General features: G+C 39.6%; 1 protein-coding gene across 6 annotated transcripts in view; it reads right to left on the reverse strand.

Moving 5' to 3' along the window:
* LOC122814063 (serine/arginine repetitive matrix protein 2-like) overlaps positions 1 to 25,277 on the reverse strand; it is a 1,651,944-nt gene extending 1,626,667 nt beyond the window's left edge. For 3 of the 6 annotated variants that reach the window (XM_044086671.1, XM_044086672.1, XM_044086668.1), the window contains exon 1: positions 25,087 to 25,277. The gene's annotated coding sequence lies outside the window, so the exon portion shown is untranslated. Of the gene's footprint in view, positions 1 to 24,684; positions 24,823 to 25,086 lie in introns of those variants that run through there. The other 3 variants (XM_044086673.1, XM_044086670.1, XM_044086669.1) reach the window with 3 other exon arrangements.
* Between the last annotated feature and the right edge of the window lie 237 nt (positions 25,278 to 25,514).

Below are 25,514 nucleotides of genomic sequence, written 5' to 3' on the forward strand. Positions count from 1 at the left end.
TACATTTATGGTAGGTACAAAACTGTACTATGTTCTTCGTTCCCCATTGCTGCAGTCCTTACTATTGGGTAGAATCCCAAAGCAGAGGTAAGGGAGGCTGGCAAATCATAAAGAAGCAGGAGCTGACAACATGCCTTGCAAAACAGCTGTGGCAAAACCAGCCCTAGACTTAGAGTAGAGAGGAAGGTGATAATGCTTAGAGAAAGTATGCACTGAACTCCAAGTAGCTGCTTCCAAAATATCCTTAGTTGCCACCCCCCTTAGAAATGCTGTTGAAGTGGCAGTAGCCCTAGTGGAATGAGGCCTAATCCCAGCTGGAATCTCCTTGCCATGATGGGAATAACAAAATGCAATGCAAAAGCCAATCCACCTAGAAATAGTTTGTTTCGACACAGGCTTGCCCTGCGAACTCAAAGCAAAAGAAACAAACAACTGCTGAGACTGCCTAAAATCCTTAGTCCTGCTTAAATAATAACGCAATTGCCTGTGTACATCTAAAGTGTGCAAAATCTTTTCCCTTTATTTTGGGGTCTGCATAAAAAGTAGGCAAATGAATAGTTTGGTTTAAAGCCACACTAGAAACCACCTTAGGCATAAAGGAAGGATTAGTACGTAATGATACCCTATCCTTATGGAAAATCAAAAGGGCTCTACTGCCATAAGGGCCTGCAACTCAGACACCCTTCTTGCAGAAGTAATAGCCAACAGAAAAGCAGTCTTCCATGACAAGTATTTCAATTCAGTAGTAGCCGCAGGCTCAAAAGGTTGTAGAGTAAGTTTTTCCAACACAAAATTGAGATCCCAAGCAGGAGTAGGAGCTCTCATTGGGGTCTTATATTCTTTGCCCCTCTAAGAAACTGCTTGAACAAAGGATGCGAAAACAAAGGTGGGTCACAATCATAGTGAGCTGAAATTGCTGCAGCATGAATCTTAATGGAGGAGAAGGACAGACCTTTGTCCAATAACTCAGTAAGATATTGAAGAGCCACACTCAAATTAGGCTCAGAAATCTCCAAATTCTTTGCTGTACTCCAAAATAAAAATCTCTTCCATTTTTCTGCGTACACTTTCCTTGTACTCGGTCTTCTAGCTTCCATAATCACATTTAAAACTTGTTGAGGAAGTTGAGACCTGCTGTGTTTCAACACAGAATATGCCAGGCTGTTAGATGAAGAGAGTGAAGCTTGACATTGAGCAGATGACCGTCCTGCTGAGATAACAGATGAGGAATCAGAGGTAAAGGCCATGGAGGCTTCTTTACCAGACTCCGTAGTAGTGGATACCAGTGTTGCCGAGGCCAATCTGGAGCTATCAAAATCATCCTTGGCCTGTCTTGTCTGACCTTTAATAGTACCTTTGGAAGAAGAGGCAGAGGTGGAAAGGCATACACATGAAGGTTTTTCCAACTGAAAGACAGAGCATCCACTTTCCAAGCTGTGTGATGAAACCCCTTTGTGCAATACTTGGCAGCTGGTGGTTTAGTGGAGAAGCGAACAGATCTATGTCTGGAGTTCCCCATGACACTGTCAATTTCTGAAATACATGAAGATCCAGTTTCCACTCGTGGGGATCCATGATTTGCCTGCTTAACACATCTGCTAAGGAGTTCTGTGCTCCTGGCAGAAACCTTGCCTGAAGAGTTAGTTGCAAGCTTAGCGCAGTCTCCCATAAAATCATTGCTTGCCTGCATAGAGGATAAGAATGTGTTCCCCCTTGCTTGTTGATGTACCACATGACAGTTGTGTTGTCTGTTAGAATCAACACCTGCCCTGGAAGAAGTAACTCCTTGAAAGCCATTAATGCAAACTGGACTGCTAACATCTCCTTCATGTTGATATGTAGATGCTGTAGTCTGGCAGGCCACTTGTCTTGTATCCACTTTCCATTTAGATGAGCTCCCAAGCAAAGTCCGAGGCATCTGTCGTTAAAATCTGACTCGCCTCTGGCCGGGTCACAGAGAGTCCCTTGTTTAGGTGACATTCCTGAGCCCACCACAAAAATTCTTTTTGAAGGCAAGGTATTATTTGAATGACAGTGTCCAAATCCTGGAAGTGCTGTGTCCATACATTTTTGAGATACCATTGTAGCTTCCTCATATGCAGTTTGGCATTGGGAAGCACCAGAATACAAGATGCCATGAACCCTAATGCTTGAAGGACTGTCCTTGCAGTCAGCACGGACTGATGAGATAGTTGATGGAAGTAAAGTGATAGACTCTTTTGCTTGTCCGGGGTTAAAAAGGCCATCTGGGCTGCTGTATTCAGTCTCACACCCAGAAAGCACATGTCTTGAGAGGGTACTAGACTGGACTTTATTTCGCACACAGAATACCCTAGGCATCTTAGCACTGCTATAACATATTCAAGATGCTGTAGAAGGTCTTCCTTTTCTTGAGCCAGAATCAGGCAGTCGTCCAAGTAAGGATAGATTTGAATTCCTTGTAGCCTGAAGTAAGCTATCACTGGAGCCAGAACCTTTGTGAATACTCTGGGCAGTAGATAAGCCAAAGGGCAATGCAGAGAACTGATAATGAGAATTTCCAGCTCGAAACCGCAGATACTTCCTGCAACTTAGCCTTATAGGCACATGAAGGTAAGCTTCCTTGAGATCTAAAGTTACCATCCAGTGATCTTTGCCCAGCAGAGGTAAAAGCTGTTGTAATGTCAACATCTTGAACTTGGGAATGTCCAGATAAGTGTTGAGGATAGATAAATCCAAAATTGGTCTCCACGTGTTCCCCTTCTTTGGTACTAGGAACAGGCGAGAATAAAATCCTAGGCCCCTTTCTGATACAGGGACTGGCTGAATGGCCCCCATCTGGAGTAACTGAGAAACTTGCTTGTGAGCCTCTTTTCTTTGTGGAGGAGGAACGTCTGGCATGCCTTTGAAAGGGGGCATTGTGTGGAAATAAAACCTGTAACCGTGGTGAATGATATCCAACACCCATCTGTCTTGAGTAATTAAATCCCAATTTTCTTTGAAAAGAGACAGTCTTCCTCCCAAAGGAGCTGCCAGACGAGAATCTACTGGCAGCTGAAAAGGCAGGTCATTGGGTCTGTTTACGAAAGGACTGACCCCTACCCTCAGCAGAAGTCTGAGCAGGTGAACTCCCTGTTCTAGGCCTAAAAGAACCTTGAGCCCTGCCCCTACCACGTCTAGACCTACCCCTAGACTGGGAATCATAAGCAGGATATGTCCACCCCTTAGCAGGCCAATTTCTACTAAACTTCGGTGGCTGCACCTGCAAAAAATCTTTAACAGTTTGCATAGACTTAGCTTTGTCCTCCATTTTCTTTAAAACTGCTTCCACAGGCGAACCAAACAACACATCAGACTGTAAAGGAGCATCCAAAATCCTTGTCTTAACATGCTCAGCTAAATTCTGATCCCTCAACCAGGCATGCCTGCGAAGAACAGAACTAGTGGCAGCCACCCTCGAGGAGGCCTGTACAGCATCAAAACCACATTGCAAAGAATGCTTACCCACTTGTTCAGACACATGAACCAAATCCAGCAACTCTTTACACTCAATACCTTCCGCCAAAGCATCCACCTTAGATTTCAATTGTGAAAGGAGATAATTTTGATATTTTAGCATGTGAAACTGACAATTCAACGCTCTCATGGCTAGAGTGGAAGAAGTATACACTTTCTTTCCCCACCTATCCAAAGCCCTTGCCTCTTTATCAGTGGGTACAGGATTTTTAACCACAGAGGCCTTAACACCTTTAGGCCCCTGAGAAACAGTTTCTGGATCCGCCCTAGGACTCTTAAACAAATACTTATGAGCTTCGGGCACCCTATAATACCTATCAGGTTTAACAGGAGCAGGAGGCAAAGAGTCAGGGTTAAGGGAAGCCTCTGCAAAAACATCCTCCACCACATTCAACACAGGAGGTATAGCTAAGGGCCTATGCTGGGGTAAAAACAAGAATTCCCTAAGCCTTTCCCTGGAATCAGAGTAATCCTGGCCTTCCCATTTAAAGTGCTCCCTCATGGAATGCAGAGTCTCTGAAAATGAGAAATCCTCAGGAGGAGAAGCTGTAGGAGTGGAATCATCCACATCAGAATCAGAATAATGAGGATACTCCTGCAAATCTTCCGCAGAAGACTCAGAAGCCTCTGAACACTGTTCAAAACTATCAAACTCCGGTTCCACCCTAGGCCTCTTATCAGGAGGGGGCATAGAACCTCTAATCATAGTAATCAAATCTTCTGCCATTTTAAGCATATGTTTCTTAGGTACAGAACCAGAAATGCTAGGAGAAGCCCCCACTGAAGCTGAACTTGGCCTACCTCTCAAAGAAGTTTTGGCAACAGAAGGAGAGGCTCTAACTACCTTGGGAAGAGAAGGAAGAACAGTTACCTGAGAAGCCCCTCAGCCTGGCCTACCTCCTGAGAAGGCACATCCTGTAACAGCAAAGTTTCTGCCTGAGACTCCATGGAAACTCCTGGCAAAACCTCTGGCTCCACAGAGCCTTCTAAAGAACCGACGTCCGGGACTGCCGGTTCATCAACCCTAGGCTTCGCTGTATTGTCCTTGCGCTTCTTGAAGCGGCGCCGGAGCATCCGACGGCATTTTATAATTGCAACGCTTCCCAAACACTAACCTGGCACAGTCTAACCTCCTCTTAATAGTGCGTTTGTTAAACCTAGCACAAGAGCGGCAACCAACAAGTGCCTGCTCAGGCCCTAAACAAGGTATACACAAGGTATGGTAATCCCTATGAGGTATCTGTTTCCCACAAGAAATACAGTTATTCACTTTTTCTGACATCCGGTTAAATACTGAGGCAAGAAAAAACCAAAATGTTCCCCAACGGGGTACTTAGCCAACTCTGCTTCGGTCTGAAACTCCGGTTTCGGAAATATTTCAGAACGCCAACCTGCACTCGCAAAACTGCTTCTGCATCGGACCATGCGGCAAAAAAGACTGAGGATATGACGTCGGTCATGCGCATTAGTACCCTGACGTACTGACGCCAGTCTAATGCGCCCTGACCGACGTCAGCCATATACTCTGGTATTCGGGCCGACTGGACAGCGGACTACACCCAATAGTAAGGACTGCAGCAATGGGGAACGAAGAACATCTTTATAGTACAATTAAAATGAAAGCCGTAAACATATCAAAGAATCTTTCTACAATACCAACTGTGGTTTAAGATTTATTAAAGTTACTTGTAATAATGTAAAAACACTCTGGTAAAATAAAGAGCTCACCTGTTTCGGGATGAGCAGAGTAAATGAACAGACTCTGAAAACTCCAGGAACTGAATAAAAGTGGGAATCTAGTAAAAAATGATCTGCATTTGTTTGAACCAATGTACGTGTGTTTTTAATGAATGTTCTCTCAACCCACAAGTGGCTCAGATACGTCACCCTTTGACACAGCATCTTCATTTATCACATCAGGATGTCAACAAACTACTTTAGTTCCACAAGATTTTCAACTGGTCTCTCATCTGGTCTAATCAATATGCAAAAAGATGAGCCCTTTATTTTACACAGAAATTGGACATTTTACTTAAAAACGAAGTAATGAAGTGGTACAACAAAAGTGAAGTTTATGAGACTCCCAACAAAGTATTCCAGACGCTTTTCCCATTCTACTTCTATCTGATTACACCAGCAAGGAACTTATCTGTCCATTCCCAAAAGGCTATATCCTTAGCAGGCTGCTTCTGGTATTAGAAGTGATACAGTCTGTCTATTCTGCAACTGATTAGCAGACTATTTTGCTACCCCTTATAAAAACTGTGGCTTTTAGTAGTGTTACCTGAAAATAATAGCTGGGATTGCCCTTAACTACATTGTTGAAAACTGACTGCAAAGACCCAGCACCTGCTTGCTTTTACACTGCTCTACCTGCATCAGTCAGATTTTACACTTGTCATTTTTCTTGTAACCTGTGTAATGGGGTTACTATTGATTTGTAGTATCCCATTTTCTCTCCAAGATAGCAATGCTATTAGCAAACAAGCACCTGCTTGCTTTCTGTTACACTGCATTGACTGTCGCACATTCGAGATAACAGCTCTACCATAACATAGTACCTCCAAGAACATCAATCCTTTACTGTTGGTGGAAAGACTTTACACTTTCACACCTGTTATAGCACTGAACAGCCTAGCCTATACACTGACATGCACACTCCTAGATCAATACTGTCCCAGATTGAACTGCTTTCCTTCCCTCTGACTTGCACCCCAAGATGAACATATGGTTGTGCTTACACGGCTTAGCTCCCCACCCCATGTCCAACTTCTTTAAAAATCACATTTCTTCAGAGTAATTTTATTTTCTCACAAAAATAACAGATACCATCACTTACATATAAACTATTACACAAGAGCCCAAGCAAATATGCCAGTCATAAAGCTCTGGCTGTGCATGCCTCATATGCACTTACTACTCGACTAAATTACCATAAGTTACCCTTACCCCAACTCACCCACATCCCATACGCACCAACTGTAACTGCCCAAATATTTAAACAGGCCATTAAATTTATGACCATTAAAATACTTACTGACACAATTAAAAAAAAATAAATAAAAATTTCCAAACTACGGAATGAACTCTCTACCACTAAAATTCAACCTGTCCACTTCCAAGCCTCAGCTGAAAGGACCATCTCAAGGACTCCAGCCTACGATCCTGCTGTCCACCAGGCAACCCTCTCCCATGCCACCACTTTCACACATCCTGCTTGCCTACCAAAACACATGGGCTATAGTAATATAGATGAAAAACTATCTGTAAGTATTAAGTATTATAGTGTAAGTCTCTTAGGACTACTGTTACACACTCTACTCAGACTAAAACTTCTTGACAGTGCTGTCCACAACTAAATACTTACTATTCTAACCCCAAAGGAAACATTACCCTACAGCAAGATGAATAACGCCCAACTCCCACTTTAATATTTTTATCCGTATGTACATGTTTAGCATCTATATTACATACTGAACTTTTAAAAAGTTTGAACGTCATATGGTCGACACCATATGATCGAACTTTTAAAAGTTCGAAAATATAATAAAAAAAACCCAAAGAAAAAACCCACCTGAACGGTTTAAGCAGGGGGCAAGCACCCCTGCATCCCCCGCTCTTTAAAATATACCAACTTCCAGATCGCACTAAAGTGCAGAAAAGGGAAATCTTCCCATTCCGCACTGTACAGAGATCTCCGTTGAAACGTTCAAACTTTTAAATGTTCGCTCATATGGTGTCAACCATATGACGTCCGAACTTTTAAATGTTTGACAACCTGATATGACCAGCAAGGGTTTTCAGAATCCTAGCCATGCATTCCCACTTAATTAATAATGTTAAAAATATCTGGTCTAAAACTAAGGGCTCCTTGTATTAGGATTCTGAACAGCCCAAAGGCAGGTAGACATTTACAAGTTACCCCGGTCCATAAGGGAAAAGGGTGCCAATTCACAAGTGAACTTGCCATTTCCCACCCACTCATCCAAATTATTCAGAAAGAGAGTTCCTGTCCATGCAAAGTGAAGCAAGACAATTTCAGAAAAGTGGTATTTTCTGCGAGACCTATCTAACCTTCCATCAGGTTGTATAAACATTAGTCAATTCCAGAGAAGTGGTATTTTCTGAGAGCGCTATCTAACCTTCTCTCATGTGCTATTTAGCCAATTCCGGGAAGTGGTACTTTCTGATAGAACCATCCAAGAATCTGCATAAAAGATTATGAGCTTATTTCACTATTGGACTTGTGGATGGGAAGTACGTCTGAAAGCATAAGGGCAATAGAGACTGTCAGCAAGGCAAAGACAGTCCCTCAATAGCCTGTAAGAAACCAGAAGAGAGGGACAGTGCTTTGAAATTCTCAGCTTTTAAGACTAAGGCCTTTGATTTTCTTGGGGATAATGCATTGTGGTATCTCAAGTTATGTCAAGTTTGGAAAGGTACATACTAATTATCAGTTCAGTGAGTGAAAAACACAGTGAAAGGATTACTTCCTGGACCTTGAAGCGATAACCATACTAGTAAACTGTACAATACGAGACACCTTTTTACAACACTGGATAAATGGTGGTTGAACAGCACTGTCTACATGGGTCCCCATATCCCCCACTACTAGGTCAATTTTCAGAGGCATATTGTCCGCGTGTTAGTTGGGCAGCCACAGTTGTACAGCGGTTAGCAATGCCACTCACAGCAAGAGGTTCTCCGGTTCGATCCTCGGCTGGGGTGCATTCTGTGCAGAGTCTGCATGTTCTCCCTGTGTTCCGGTTTCCTCCCACATCCCAAAGACACACTGTAGGTGGACTGGATACTGTAAATTAGCCCTAGGCACGAGTGCATGCCTTCCGTGAAAGGCTGGGTGCCGGGCTGACAACTCAACACCATAAAACTCCACTGCCAATCATGAGTGGTGACCCCTAACTGGGAAAAAGCCGAAAGAAGAAGATTGTCTGCATGTTAGTTGCAAGGAAATATTGCTTGAAGACTAAAATTACATTTTTCAATTTTAAGTCATGGCTTTGACACCAAATGTTTGTTTGGAAAATCCATTCCTAAGGGATCTTGGTATTTCCTTGTGAGCTTATGACAGCACCAAGTTTACAGCTATCTGCAAATTTGGGTCTGCCAATCCCTCCAACATTAGCTTTAACCTCTGAGAAACAGATGCCAAAGTGCAGTGGACCAAGGACTAAACACTGGAATACACAACTAGTGACAGGTCTTTTGGAAGAGGTCAATCTACCCACCACAATATCCTAGGTTCTACATGCGAGACAGTTTGCTATCAAGCAAGTTGCATAGGGATTTTCCATTTAGCTGGATGAATTTATCCAGTATACTTTTGTGAGAAACTGTCAAATGCATTTGCGAGTTCTACATATGCAGTGTCACCCAATGCTTCAGTAACCTTTTTGAAAACATCAACCAGATTAAGAAGTCAAAATCTACCCTTGATGAAACCAAACTGGTTCAAACTGAAAGTCTGTAGACTGCCTGTGTCCGTTTCCATAGCATTACAGATGAACTGGTCAGACACTATAGATTTCGGAATCAGATGACATTTATCTTCGTGCAGTGGGATAACTATTGCAGTCCTCTACTTGGCTGGTACAAACCCTGATTGGAAGTTGATACGGAGGAACCTCTGCAGAGTTGATAGGTCATGTTTCAGGCTGACCAGTAGGAATCCTGATACATTATCAGACCAAAAAGCAGCAGTGGTCTTGGCCTAGTATAATGCCTTGAAAACGTGTTCCTGGAATTTTTTTTTGGGGGGGGGGGGTGCAATGGTATGTGATCTGGAAGGGCGGGGGGGGGGTGAAGTTAGAGCTACATTTATCCACTAACAGACCATGTCCTCCTGATCAGTATGCCATATCCTTTACTATTAGCTCTGTACAGTTTTCAGCATGAGGTTAACAAGTTAATCCACTAGTACACCGAGTATATCCTTGTGATCAGAATATCCCATATAATTTTCCATTAGCTCTGTGCAGTGTTGGGCATGGTTTCAGAGGTTTGGAACAAAGTTAAAGGTGGCTTTTGATTACCTTTTGCCTGAGTGGCTATTTTTTTATCTTACTTTTGACAGATTTGATCAGGGACAGGAATGTCCTGTTCAGAGCGGCAAGAGAGTTTTTTTTTTTTTTTTGGGGGGGGGGGGGGGGGGTTGAAAGGTTACATACAATGAGTTTTTTCTCCTTACTCTGTAGAGCCTTATTTAGGTCTGGGTTCCACCACAGAATTTGAGTCTTATAGTTGGCATTAATATTTATTTTGGAGGGAAATGGATATTTCTATAGAGCTGTTTACATGTACATAGAAATTGGACAGCCAAGGATTTTGCATTCATAGAGGGGGTCATTCAGGTGGAAAGGAATTAATTTTGCCAGGTTGTCACTTGGGTTTAGCAGAATAGTGTAACATCTAAATACAGAGTTACTGGATAATGCTCATGCACATCCACGTTTACAACCATCCCATACAAACTCCTGTTCTGCAACAAGATACTGCAATGACACGAGTGTGAATGCATTATACCAGTGTTATGTACAAGTAGAACCTATTAAATAAAATGTCATGTAAACTAGACCCACATCCTACAGTCTATCAAAGTTGACATGAAGGTTTAATTTATACTGCATCTTGTACGGACAATCATTCCCCTACCCAAAAAATCCCAACAGACAAGCCTAAATGATTAATGGCCAGTCGCTCTTACATCAACAGTAAGGAAGTGTTTTGAGCGGTTGATCAAGAACCATATCTCTTCAAGCCTACCTGCAACAGTGGATACATTACAGTTTGCTTATAGATCTAACCGCTACACAGCTGATGCGGTAAGCCTTAAGACTTCATGTATCCTTGGCACATCTAGAGAACAAAAATTGCTAGGTCAAAAAGCTGTTCACGGATTTTAGTTCTGCTTTTAACAGTCAACCCCCCCCCCCAGAATCTGATATCAAAGCTGATCCAGCTGGACGTCAACATCACCCTAAGTAACTGGATACTGTACTTTGGGAAAAAACACTTAAATCAATATTACATTGTGCACAGATGTCCCTCAGGGCTGCGTCCCGAGTCCTCTGCTGTTCACCTTGTTGATGCACACCCGCATGGCCAAGCATGAATCCAACAAATCATCAAATTTGCAGATGATACCACCGTCACAAGTCTTGACAAAATGGTGAGGAAACAGCCTACACTGAAGTGGAGCATCTGGCCTTAAATGTAAGCAAGACCAAGGAATTAATAGTGGACTTCAGGAGATGCATCAACCTCTGGAAATTAAGGGGGTGGCAGTGGAGAGAGTCAAAAACACCAAGTTCCTGGGAGTGCACACCTCAGATGACCTATCCTGGTCGACTCGTATTAGCCAAACAGTGAAGAAAGCACAACGTCTGCACTTCTTACAGAAACTGAGGAAGGTAAACCTGTCTCAGTCCATCCTTAAAGCCTTCTACAGGGAAACAGACAGCATCCTTTCAATCATAGTTTGGTATGGCAACCGCCTGCAAAGCGTCTCCTGAGGGTAGTGAGGAAAGGGGAAAAAAAGTCATTGGCTCCTCGCTTCCATCTATGGATGACCTGTACAAGACTCCATGTGTGGGAAGGTCTAGAAAGATAATCAATGATCCACTTTCCCTGCCCATGGCATGTACTTTTGCCTTTCCTAAGCAGGCGTTATCGCAACTTAGACTGCAAAACATCTAGACTGAACAGGAGCTTCTTCCCTCTATCTATAAGGCTGCTGAACTTGAATGCCAGGCATGACAGCGAATAATTAGATCAATATGCTACTAGCTATGACGTATCAGCTACATTAATCACTATGGCAAATTGCTTCAATAACCTGTACAGTTAGCATGATTTCTTACGCCATTACTTCCAGAATGTGCAATAGTCAGGAATAAGTCACCACTCCATACATGTGCAATATGACCATCAGAATACATCATACAACTGATGAAGTGCAATATTCTAAGCAATCACAATGTGAAGTCAAAGTCTTGCAATGCCTACTAGTATAATACAGTCTAATGTCTTCCTGCCCAGTCGTGGTAATTTGTGTTTTAATATTTTATTTACTGTATGTACATTAGTCTTACTGCCAAACTGTGCGTTTATTGTTATGGACTTGCACTGGGACCAAAGCAGAGTAATTTTGTTTAGCTTGCACGGCTGTGTATATCTGAGCGACAATAAAGTTTACTTTGACTGTACCAATGGAGCTTTTCTCTTCAGCTTTGCTAGGTCAACAAGTGACAAATGAAAAACACAGTTCATCTGTACAGATCAGTATTAAACCTACCTTGCTGTGAAAATACGGAACCAAACCCAAGAGCTCTCAAACTATCACCTCTAAAAGGATACAGCCCCACATAAGACTGAAAATAGCCCATATGAATGCCAGAAGCATACATAAACTTGCAGAACTGCAACGCTTGATAGCCTATCAAACATGGGTGCAGTAGCCAAAGCACTGTCTAATTCCCAAACAACATGTGAAGAAAAGATTCTTCAATCAGGATACAACACAGTCCTAACAAACTCAGAAAAAGAAAAGGTAGGAGCAAACATTCTCTAACCACGTTAACAAGAACTCCTATCAAAAAACCCATAAGCAAAGGGTAATTGCGTATTACCGCAACCATTGTTTAGCGATAACACTTTCTTCCTGATATTGAAATCTGACCGTTACTGGTTTATAACGGTCATATAGTGCGTTTCCTTTAACAATAGCATTTTTTTGGGAATGTTTAAGAAAATGTGAAAACATGCTGCTGTTCCCTTTATGCACTTCACTGCCAGCAGCATGTTGTTTACTCAAAGTCTGCCAGATGAACGTTCCTTTTTTTTCCTGGCAGCAAAATCTGAAGAATAATTGTCATAATTGCATTTGGGTTTCAGGTATCATTACTTTCCCGAGACTCGTACAACCCAGTATTTTGCTAACGTGTTTCTGGAATTAGAACACACAGAGGGATGCCTCCTCACTATTTCGAGTCCTTCTGTATGGAAAACATGTAGCGTGACACGCACTTTGACAAGGAAGAGAGGAAAAAAAAAAAAAAAAAGGAATGTTTTGGAGAGAAGGTGGTTTTTAAGAATGGTTATGAAGAACAGTATGAAAAGGTACTGTCGCTGTGGCTGGAAGCACCATTAATGCACAAATGAGATTACTACCAACATGTGTGGAGCTAAGTGCAAAGCCACAGCGACTTTCTCCGTGGCTCTTGACAACTAGTCTTAAAACAACCTTCAGTGTGAAAGAGAAGACATTTGCACCACAAAAACTGTCGGATTTCAATACTGGGAAGCAAGTGGTATTATCGGTAAAATCTGGTTGCGATAATACGCAAGTACCCAAAAAAATAAAGCGGAACTCCTGCTGCCTGCCTCTAATTTAGGAACCCATAAAAGCTTTTCACTTAATCACCTTGCTAGAATACCATAAATATTTCTACAACGCAATAACGAACCACAAAACTAAACTATATGCCAAGGAAGTAAATGGACACTAAACAATGTACTGTTTCTGATTTGTTTAAAATTATTACTTTATCCAGTTTCCAACTTAATAAGGAACATATTCAGGTTCCGAGCAAAGGTCTTACTTTTGTGCCTTCAAAAAGGGCAGACCCTATAGAAAGCATTAATTGTTTACGACATTTTGTTAGAAAGTTAAATCTGAAATGTTTATTCAGTAACTACTGTGAATATGGAATGGAGCAATTCAAAAAGCCTAGCTTGTATAATCCCCGCTTGAAACCTGAACTGGATTTTCTTTTGTTAGTGTGTAAAAGTGATGGAAGAGTTATTAGGGTCAAAAGCACATGAAACATTTTATAACTTAACTGCAGGAGAGAGGAATGCTTTATTACAGTGGAAAAAATAACTGCATAATGTGTGTGGTGTGATATATATATATATATATAGCTGACAAAGGAAATGGTGTTGTAATATTAGAAACTGACTATTATAGTACAATTGAAAAAATGTTAAATGACAAAAAAATTCTACAAAATGGGTTCATGGGAAGAAGTGGTGAGGTCATACTCATAGGTTCACAGGTAGGTACTAGACTATCGGCCCAAGGGCCCAACTAAGCCTAGCCTGTCATTGATGCCTGTATTGAGGAATGGTTGCTAGAAGGGCTTACTTTAGTGAGTTTAGCTGAATATTTAAGAATTTGGAGTCCCAAATTGGGAAGGTTTGCTGGCCTTCCCAAAGTTCATAAGGATTTAAATATGCCTAGCTTTCAGCCCACAGTGGCCAGTCAAGGCAGGAAGACAGAATCTATGGCAATTTTAGCAGAAATTAGTGTGCTGCAGTGATTCTTATATTAGGGATTCCTTCCATTTTAAAAATACGATATCTGAAATGCAGGTGGATAGTTCTGCATTATTGGTGACAGCAGATGTCATGTCATTGTACACGACTATTCCAAATGCAGAGGGCTTGGAAACAGCGAACAACGAATTGCTTCAATCCAACCTTTAATCTAAGGATGAAGTAAGGTTGTTAGTTGAGAACCTATCTACAAGCGAACGAGCAGAAAACAAAGTTTAACAGATAACAATTTTACGTCTGTCTGTTTTACAAAATTCCACAGATGCTAATAGTATAAGGCAAATTATTAAGAAAAACTGGAAGTTTCTTTCAAATTTTGAGTCCCATAATATTACTGGGGAGACACCAGTATGTGACTAAAAGGGGAAAAAAAATATGAGACTATTTTTTACAGAAATGTTGAAGCAGCAGAAGCTGTTAAAGGTATGAAGAAATGTAGGTTCTGTCCGTTTATTCTGGAACGTAAAGAAATTAAAGTGGTTGCTAATAATTCTAATATTAAGCTAAGTCATGGTTACAACTGCAAATCTAAATTTGTTGTATATTTATATATATATATATATATATATATATATATATATATATATATATATAAAATTAGTGTTATTTGGACTGTGTTTGGCTTTTTATATAGGGAGAGCCAGCAGGGAATTTAATAGAGGAATATATGAACATCCTAGGGATGTAGATATTAAAGAAATAAATAACAGCCAAGCATGTTATTAATAAACACAGTTCATAAGTTGAAAAAGTTGGTTTTAAAATTTCTGTGGTCGATCAAGTATCGAATTATGCTAGTAGGTTTGATGCTGAGGATGACAAATTGGAAAGAATACTGTTGGCAGGTAAGATTAAATGCATGTAATTTCCCTGGACTAAACGAAAGGGAGAATTACAAGTAGTCTTAAAAAGGAAAGGGTTAATTCACTTTGGTCAGCTGTTTCTGATGTAATCTTTTAAATAAAATAAAAAATAAAAAAACAAAAAAAAAAACTTAAGTCTTTGTCTTGGTCTGAAGAAGCTCCTTTTGGAATGAAAGTGCTTACCAGGTTTATGTAATACAGTTTATACTTCCATGGCTCGTTATTGCATTGTTTTTGTTTTTATACGACCACTGTTTTTATTAGTGTGGTTTTCGGTTTAATAAATACGTCTATCTTTCAGAATAATGCATATTTGCTCACCACTAACAGCACATTACATTAAGTGACACTAATATCAGTGGGACTAAATCCAGCCATGTGCAATGGACTTACGCAACAGCACCCTATTAACTTCCATTATACAACAACCCTCCATTAATATTCAAAAACGTGCACGCTGATTGGTCAGTGTGCACGTTGTAGGTCAGAGTTACAGTAATGGAAAAAGGTCCGGTTGCCCGGACTTTTTCCATTACTAGAACTCTTTTTTTTTACAGCAACGGAGAACGCAAGATCTCCGTTGCTTCACACTGTCTCGCTATGTTAAACTCCTTTAACATAGCGAGACAGTTTGTAAAAAGCAACGGAGATCTTGTTTTCTCCGTTGCTTTTTTTTTTTTAAAGCTGTCCCGCTACGTTAAACCAGTTTAACATAGCAAAACATTTTGTAAAAAGCAACGGAGATCTTGCTTTCTCCTTTGCTTTAGCCCACAGCTCTGATGTACTGTGTAGGCATACACATGCGCAGTACATCAGAACTGCTGCAGAATACCAGACAGCTGCGGAAGGGCAGCAAGGAGGCATTATACAACGCCATTATTTAAGAAAAGTAATTATTTTTTTTCTTAAATAACGTCATTGTAGAATAGCAATAACCCACTCCTGGGTGTGGGTAATGCTGCATTTACCCACTGTTGGCTTTGTTTGGCCACTCGGGCTTCGCCCTTGTGACCAAACCACACCAATTGTGGGTAAATACAGTATTACCCACACCCAGGTGTGGGTTATTGCTATATCATCGTTTCACACACCTCATTTTGAAACTTATTCAAAAGAGAACAGAAGTTTAACCCTTGCAGTAATGTCGCCAGACAGTATCAAAAAGCTCCTCAAAAAATTAAAGCCAACCTTGTTACAAACTCGTCAACTACCTTCTGAATCTCTTTAGAAGGCAGCTGACAGTGTATCAAGGTTAATACATTTGTTCCATGAAAGACACATAGATCCTATACATCACAGAAGCAAATGTATGATCATTCCACTGCATCGACAGGCCTCTACATAGCCAATCAACTAAAGACCTACAGCTACTGTATTTCCTCCTTCCAAATTTCTACAAACATGCATTCACAAACAAATCACAGCTCACCTTACAAGTAGCAACTCCCTACACTACACGTTTCAAACCCATGCATAGCACTGAAGAAACATTTTTTTAACAGTGTAAAATCAAAGCTGAAACCAAGGGAAACACATTGTATCCATATTCCTACACTTCTCAAAAGCTTCTGTTACTGCTGGCCATTATTACTGGCCAAAGTATCAAATCGTAACATGCACACGTTCGCCACAGACTGGATCAAAACCCTAAACATACACAGAGCATTTCACGGCAGCATTATTAGTTTTTGTTACCTATAACTAATGGCATCCCACAAGGATCTCTATGCAAATAACATTACTCTACTATGACCGGTCTATTACAGAAAAACACTAAAATTTGGGCCTGGCATTCATGCCCCTTAGGAGGAGAGGCAACGTATGCCTAGCTCTCATCATACTGTTTGGATGCAGGACACCATTATTCTTTCAGGAAAACTTGGCTAGACTAAGAATGTCCTACCCCCCCCGCCCCCCCAGTCGTTACATTCATAGATTGTAACTAGGCTAACAAAAATCCTTTACTACTTTCCCATTACTACTGAAGGCCAAGAAACTAAACCAACTGTCTGCCTCCTCCTCAAACCAGGACAACCAAACCGAATTTACACTCACTTCCCACAGTACACCCAATGGAATAATTAACCCACAACAAATTACTAGGAGTCGCCCTAGAAAATTGTTATAGGTCATTACCACCACAAATCAAAACTTAGTTTACTCTATGAAGTCAAAGGTAACCTCTCAAGCCTATCGCACTACCACAAGGCCATTTCTTCTACAAAGTCTTCTGCACGAATCACCCACTCTGATAAACACCCAAAACTAAATTTGACATTTTCTACGATAACCAATAAAACGGAACTTACCACTGTAACCACCTAGTGAAAACAAACCAGACTTAATTTCAACCACTTTGCAGACTTGCAACACAACCAGCACAGTGTGGTTTCTAATTAGATGTAGACAATCAGTCCAATCTGATTGCAACACACACACACATCTTTGCAACTAACACACCTGTCACAATAAAAGCTCAGAAATCCTAAAACTTATCACACTTACCTTAAATCCTACAAGTTTTTTCTGGTCACTATTTCTATTCCAAAATCATACAAGCTTCAGATTCCAATGTTCTTCCTACCTCCCAATGTTAATAAAATGTTCTATTTTCACCCACAAATTCCTTGCTATAATCATTCAGGGAAAGATGATCAGTCTTCTTGTTGTATGCTGCCATTCCCAAAGCAGGAAATGTGCATATTACGTCTACAACACTATCCTGGTGTTACTCATCTATGCAATCACTGACCATACATTATAGTATAGCTATGCAAGCCAAACAGCAGCTTAGCTTCCCAGTACACTGTTAAAAAGTGGTGAAAATGATCAGGCTATCACAGTAAACAAATACAAAAATCAAATCCTACTTCAAAATCTAAATGTTGCTTTAAAATTTAAAATGTGCGCCAAGGACAGTAAAAGTTATAGTAACAGTGGTAAAGTTGTTTTGCAACTATTTACCAAGATTACTATGTTAGTTGACAACACTCTCAAGATCAATTACAATCAAGTGAAAAATGCAACTTTATATGCAAAGCATTCACTCTACCAGGAATTTTGGACAAACTGCCACATGGACAACTCAAAAACTTCATATGAGAGAATCAGTTTCATGTATAAAACAGCCACATACTGAAACTCTTACAAACAGGTGGCATACACCCAAATCTAGGACACACTCACAGTAGACGCAGTGCGAGTCAAATATCAACATCCTCAATCAGTACCGATAATGGACAAAAAAACTGATTACTTCAGAAACACGCGTCTTACAACACTTCTCTGAAACCTTAATTTTAGTAGAAACCAGGTTAAAAAAATTATATTGGTGTTTTAATATCTATAAAAAAAATCAAAGAACTTTAGGACTCCAAAGTTCTTCTTTCTTATGAAAGAAACATACTGCTAATTGCATGTATACTAACTGGCTTTTAAGTCCTACTTGAGGGAATCAATCACACACACACACACACACAATGTAGCAACAGTTTACATTTCCTGATCCAGGTGCACCTTCATTCACTTATGTCTTTTCCCAGTTAGGGGTCGCCACAGCGGAACTCCGCTCCACTAATGATTGCCAGTAGATTTTTATGTGCCGAGTTGCCGGCCCTGATGCACAACCTTCAACAAAGGTACACCCATTCACGCATGTCTCCACACAGAAGACGCTCTAGCTGAGAATCGAACAGGAGGCGACAACACTACCGCAGCAACACCACCGCATCTTCATTCACTATTATTAAAAAACCCATCAAATTAGTGTCAATACATTCTCAATGACAGTTTAAATGTGGACTTGGCAAGTCAAAACAATTCACACAACCATTTTTCCTCAATGCACCTAAAATCACGTTGCCAACTTATTATCCATAATCAATTACCACACATACTAAGATTTAATTACCAATGTAACTAGAAAGTTACAGCCGATTCAAATACTACCAATCTGCTGCCCCATCTACGCCTCATGCTCTCTTAACTACCCTAAGAACACAAATCTATATAGGCTATACACCAGAAGCTAAAGAATCAGCCCTCCTTACAGATGCAGGAGCTCCTGAATGGAACCTTACTACAAAAATACACTCATTAAGAATAATACATAATCATAAACCATGAGGTAAGCAAGGCCAATATCCAACCCAATAGGATAGATTAATTAAAGCATAAAAAGTGAAATTGCCTAGGCTTAAAATGGCCCGCAGGGACAGTGGGGCTAGTTCTTGCCTACTAACATATATAAGTGTATGCCAGCATTAATTTCTTTCTTCAGTCTAACCACAGCAATACAAGACACTACAATCCAGTGCATTTGCTTACCTTAAGAGCTCAGAAAGAATAAGAACCAACTTACTTACTTGTCAACATGCAATGCATACTACAAATTAAAACAGAACACACACAGCTAAGACTACATAACTCAAGATGGAAAATACATACTCCTTTGGTCAACATAAATCCCTTTTTGGGAATCAACATTAGCACTAGATTACTCGCAACAAAAATATACTATATGGTATAAAGAAGCCATGACCTCCTGCATCAACTTACTATGATAATCTCATCTTCCTCCTGGAGCTCCTGTTCGCAAACTACTGAAGTATTCCCTCTTTTACTTTACAACTATAGCATACTCAAAGGTTCAGATTACTTTAAAAACTCTGACCTTGGATATGACCCATAAAAGTTTCATACTGCAGCCGTAATTTCTAGAAACTAAGCCCAATCTTAAAATTAATTCCCAATGGGTAACCAAACACTCACTGCAGACATAATTATGAAATTAACATTAGCCCGTTAACCAGGTAGGCCTACAGTACACACATTTTTATAAAAGTCTTGTCCACGGTTTGCAAAACAAACCGACCACATTTCTAATTCTTAATGTAACGTTGGTTTGCTTTCTTGCAAAGTTTACAAAATTTAACCCAACAGTAAAGGAAAACATTTTTGCAAAAAATCCTGATTCCTGGAACACATTAGCACTGAACATCTTCAAAAACCATTTCTCTTTAGGAAGCAACTAAATAAAACTTAAAACACTTTTTATTGGGTTACCTGCTATCAACCTATTACTGCCCGTAACAACTCACCCAATGATCAAATAACCCACATCGAATTACCAGAATTATCTTTGATCAAAATACAAACTTGTACAATTGTTACCACCACAAACCAAAATTTATGATTGCTCTACGAAGTCAAACATTACGTTTCAGAAGACAATTTGTCAACTGCTACAAAGACACTTCCTGCTACAGAGTACACATTACAATTTAATAGTCTAGTACCCAAATTCACCCACCTTAACAAAACTTCAGAAAACACACTTTTAACAAAAGTATAAAAATAGATAAACTAGAATTCACCATGGTAATCCTCTAATGAAAACAGACCAAATAGAAATTTCAGCAAATGTCTTGGTTTAAACTCAAAATGGCTACGAAATACACTTCCAAGACAGACAAAAGCTATAAGAGACTTATAAAAACACAGTGCCAGGCAGACACCTTAGGACCTAAAATGAGAATTTGAACACAAATGAAATACAAACCAATTTTTTTTGAGATTTGACTACTGAAAAATCACTTAAAACATGAATACGCAGAACACATTACTAACACACACACACATACAACCAGCATGCTATGGCACCTAAATTAGAGTAGGTGACCAGGCCAATTAGAGTTTAACACCCATACATCTCCATAAAACGCACACCTGTCACAAAATGTAGGATTTAGAAATGTAACATTTCTGAACTAGAAATAATGGTGACCAGCCGAAACTTGATCATACAAGCTTCTGACTATACTATCCTTACTCGTACATTAATACATCTTCCATGAAGTCCTTCTCTTTCCATTAACTACAGTAGAATCATTCTGTACTAAGCTCCCGTTCCCAATGCAGAAAATATGTATCTGAATTTGTGCATCGAATACTGTGTGTATATATATATATATATATATATATATATATATATATATATATATATATATATAATGAAATATGTAGCGGCCTACGTGTACAATACCATCTAAAATAAAAGTAGTTAGGAAGATAACGGGCAGTTTATCACCCCCGGTCCCTACAAAAAAGACACAAATGTTCAGACTAACCCAGTAAACAAAAGCAAATAAGCAAAATACATGGATTTCAAACCTAAGGCTTTCCTAAAAAAAAAATAAATTTTTCTTTTCCCAATAACAAATTTTTATCACCAATGGTAATGTAAGTAGCCAAAAAAAAGCTCTACGTTAAAATTAACGATTTTCACAAAAACATTTACAAACAAGCAATAGCCACTGACCACAGTAGCAATTCTGAACAAAACAATGCATAGTACCTAAACAACTCAAAAAACATATGCACAAAAAGTCTCACCATCCCACGTTAGAGCTGGCTACTGTTGTAAACACTGGCTCTAGGTGATTTGGTCACTGACTAATGTTGATGTGTCACGGTGATTTGGTCACTGACTAATGTTGATGTGTCACTAGGTGATTTGGTCACTGACTAATGTTGATGTGTCACTCGGACCTCATACATAAAAATCTCACAAAATATTCTAACATAATGGACTACCTTCCCTAAAATTGTATGTTTTAACATGATTAAGAGTATGCACTTTTCAATAGCTATAAATGAGAGAATACAAGAAACTTTAGACCACCAGACAAAGTCACTGCTAAGAACATGCTGTCCTCCCCCTCCTCAAACATACGCCGACAAAAAATAATTTTCCAAAACACTGCAAATGATGCATACCGATTCCTATGTCCCAATTGTGGGAATAATCCAATGTAGTAGTAGTTTATATTTCTGCTCCAGTCACACTCATTTTTGAATGATGGGAGTTATTGGTGACCATCAGAAATTAACTACAACGAAACATTCTTTTAGGGATTTTAAATGTGTAGTGGGCAGGTCAGCATAAAATTCACGCAAACATTTACCTCGACAACATAACTGGTCATTCTATAACCCCTAACCCACTCATAGGTTACCACATATCACGGTGAAATTAAATTACCAACAACTGATGAGTTGTATTTCATTTGACTAATACCAAAGCCACTCATTGACTAATGTCCTATCTATACCTCATGCAGTAGTACTACCATTAGAATATATATCAAACAGAAATATTCCAGAGACTAAGCAATCGGCTCTCCTTACAGACCTAGGAGCTACTGAATGGAGTCCCATCATTTTTGTGTATATGGGAGGGGGGAGGCAGCAAGTATCCCTTTATCTATTTACTTTAAAAGATTAAGTTACTCTCAACGTTCTGCACATTATCAAGAATTCACCTCCTCCTGTACAAACAAACAGCTAGATTCAATAATTTCCCCATTCCCATAGATGATCTGCCTGAAAAATTACACCAATATTCTTGCTACAGCATATCAAAGGTTCAGACTACTGAAAAAATCTAAACTCTGATATAAAATACATAAAGCCACATACTACAACCAACATTTCAAAAAACTACAGGTAATACACTATCAAGTTTATCAACTCCAAAATTTAACCTGACGTTCTCTACAGACATCCTTCCCTGCAGATTCAAACATATCACTCAACCACATCCTGAAGTCTTACCACCACCGATGTCTCAAATTGCTCAACTACTGTAATACAAAACACAAATATCTGGAAAATTAGGTTACACACCGGTATTTCACTACACTAACATAACATTTCCGAAAAAATGTAAACATTACGAGAAATTCAATTAACCAAACTCTACTGTAACTTGTGTAAACTGATTAAAACCTAATGTAAACCTGCTTCAATTACAATTGTACAAGAACTATATAATGTTCTATTTTATAAAACCTGTATAATAACTAGATATGAACTGCCTAAAGTTGTGCAACTACATAAACTTATGTTATACAAGTTTACTTGCACTGTTTACTGCTTCAGAGCTCATGTTGTGGCTGAATAGGGTCCATACCTCTCAACTGTACAGATTTTCGCAGAATGTCCAGATTTTTGCCTCATATTTTTGGTGTGTTCTTCCTAAAGTCTGCACCTTTCTGGCAAATACCTGACCACTGAAGTCATTAAACAATGACAAACATTTGAGTTTAAAACTGCACATTCTTCAGAAAATTCATGCTAATGCAAAACCTATTATTATTCGATCAACTTTCTAAGTTTGTAAAAGCAATACTTAAAATCTGTCCCTATTTGTCCCCCCCATCATTTTAAGCTTTGTTGTTCAGATTTTATGCTCCAAGAGATTGGGTAGGTGGACTTCCTCAGAGACCCTGTTAAAATAAAATACTACAAATGGCAATACAAGTTTAAAAGTAATGTTTAGTACACAATCAATTATACCCCCAAAAATCAAAATTGTACACAAGATATTTACAAATGCAAAAAATACCACGGGACGTGCTCATACAATAATATGCCTTTTAAGTCATCTCCATCAATTCTACATCCAACAAGTCTTAAAAAATCAGGTAGCAGAAAAAAAATCCAACTAATACATTTTATTTAATAACTGATAACATCTTTGTTGTATAGTTGCAAAGAAAAATAAATATCACAGCCAGTGTCACCCTTCATTTGTTTAAGATTCTTATAGAAATACTGGCAACTGTTAGCAAACTTTGAACCCATTTTTACTCTTACTTGACACTAATGGTATACTGCAAAGATACAGATTTACCAGGCTGTGAAAGGAACAAGATATTTTCCAAAAGACAGTGCCCGATTCCTGCCATACACTTCTACCCAACATAAGCTCCATCAATATCTGTTCATTAAAAAGAATCCACAACAAAAGCTTATAAAGTTTGACTACTACCAACATACTACCACTACTCTAACATTTTTGAAATTGGGATGTCTCTTTTCTATATGTCGCCAGTTCATCTACAAATAAAAAGGTTTAAAGTTAATCAATGTATTGTATGCATGTAACCATACTAAATAATTGAACTGATCAATAACAACACATTAAAGATCCAGACAGGCTATGGAAACAAGACATTGGATAATACCACTTACAAAAAATACAGACAAATAGACTTGACAGTAATAAGTAAACAATGTTATTGTAGTTACTCTTACTAGCCTGTAGTTTGCGCTTGTGTGTGAAAAAAAGTACTACAAAAAAAAAGGTTAGGATACCAATAGTTATCGATTTCTGTCAGGTGTCCACAGTCAAGTAGCAAACGAAGACAGTCCAAAAGACCAGCCTGCTCACCAGTTATTAATAACATATTAAGTACAATCTGTAATTTGAACAGTACAAACAACCGCACTACGCAAACACATTTTATTAAAAATTTACTAGTGTCTACAAACCCCTCCCAATAGCAAACAGCCAAATTAACACACACAACACTTCTACATTTACTACTCCTTTGTAGCACCACAAAAGGTTGTAAAATAACGAAAGAATTGATGTAAAAAATACAAAAGCATTTGTATAACTCTACATAACTCTCATTAACTCAGGTATCATGCCAAGTTCAATAAGTCCACTATAATCCTGAACTTTGGCACTGCGGTCACCCGGCAAATATACCCAAACATATTGAAAGAACCAAAAAAAAATCTAAGGAGTAATTCTAGATACAGATTCCATAACCAAAAATGAAACATATGCTCAACACAAAAACAGACGAGATTAAAGTCCCATCATGGGGTAACATTTGATAAGAAAAGTTGTCCAATCCTTCGTTATCACAAAAAATCTAAGTCAGAGCAACTTCTCGAAAATAATTCCTTCAGCATCACAAAAAAGTGGACAACGGCAGCTCAGCAGACACCTGTGAAGAACACATACTTAGAAATGGCACTGCACTGATGACAGTTACTGTTTACAGCAAACACTGTACTGAACAGTTGATTTCTCCGTATAAAAGCATATTTATAAAATATATACACGTTTCCACACGTAATACACGCAAAAGAAACAAAAGTTCCTTCAATCACCCACACTTGAAAGCGTCGAGCAGTAGTGGTAATGCTTGTCACAGAATAAACATACACAAGACTCCAAAAGTGACGACATGCACTGCCAGCAACTCTAGATTTGGTGGTTCCCCTTCCATTTGAGTAAACAATCCTTCTCCTGTGAGGAAAGGCACGCGCCCCACTCTCCATACCAGAAACCATGCTCCGCGACGAAACCAAGCATCACCATCGCGCCTTGGTGTCCATGCAGCTGCCCTCACCGCCTCGGTTAGTCTTCCCTTCAAAAGGCCGCACAACATAATCACAGAGATCCAAAAGAAGGCCCACAACACACTCCCGCCCCCTTCTTCCGTCACGTATATTCCCCTAGTCACAGGCCACACTACGAAGTAACATCTTGCTACGACTGACTGCTTGAACTCACCTCTCAGTCCCGGTGTGGACTCTATTCATTTCCTAGAAAACTATTTTCTATTATCTCCAATGGCCTTGGAAAATTAGAATGCCCGTACAGGGCCCTTAGTTCTCTCGTACAGTACGCAATATCGTACCCAACAGCGTTAGACGTGTTGACTGACGTTCGTTCGGCCACTCAGGGGAAAAGTAGAGTGCTGATTTCTGGGAGTTGTGGATGTTTGCACGGGCATTAGACAAAGTGGGCGGCGTACGCTCTCGGTGTAATAAACTACAATTCCGTACTGTGCCGTCGTTTAGTTCATACAAGATGCATTGGGTGTAAATGGGAGTTGTAGTTTTTGGATGCGATTCAGCGAAGTGAATGGCTGTTGGTTCCCAGAATTAGGTATTTGGTTATTGATCGCGGAACGAAAGGATCTGAAGGTGGTGTGGGTC

Source organism: Protopterus annectens, chromosome 10.part0, assembly GCF_019279795.1.
Source record: "Protopterus annectens isolate FY-2018-M chromosome 10.part0, PAN1.0, whole genome shotgun sequence".
In the NCBI taxonomy this organism is placed as follows: Eukaryota; Metazoa; Chordata; order Ceratodontiformes; family Protopteridae; genus Protopterus; species Protopterus annectens.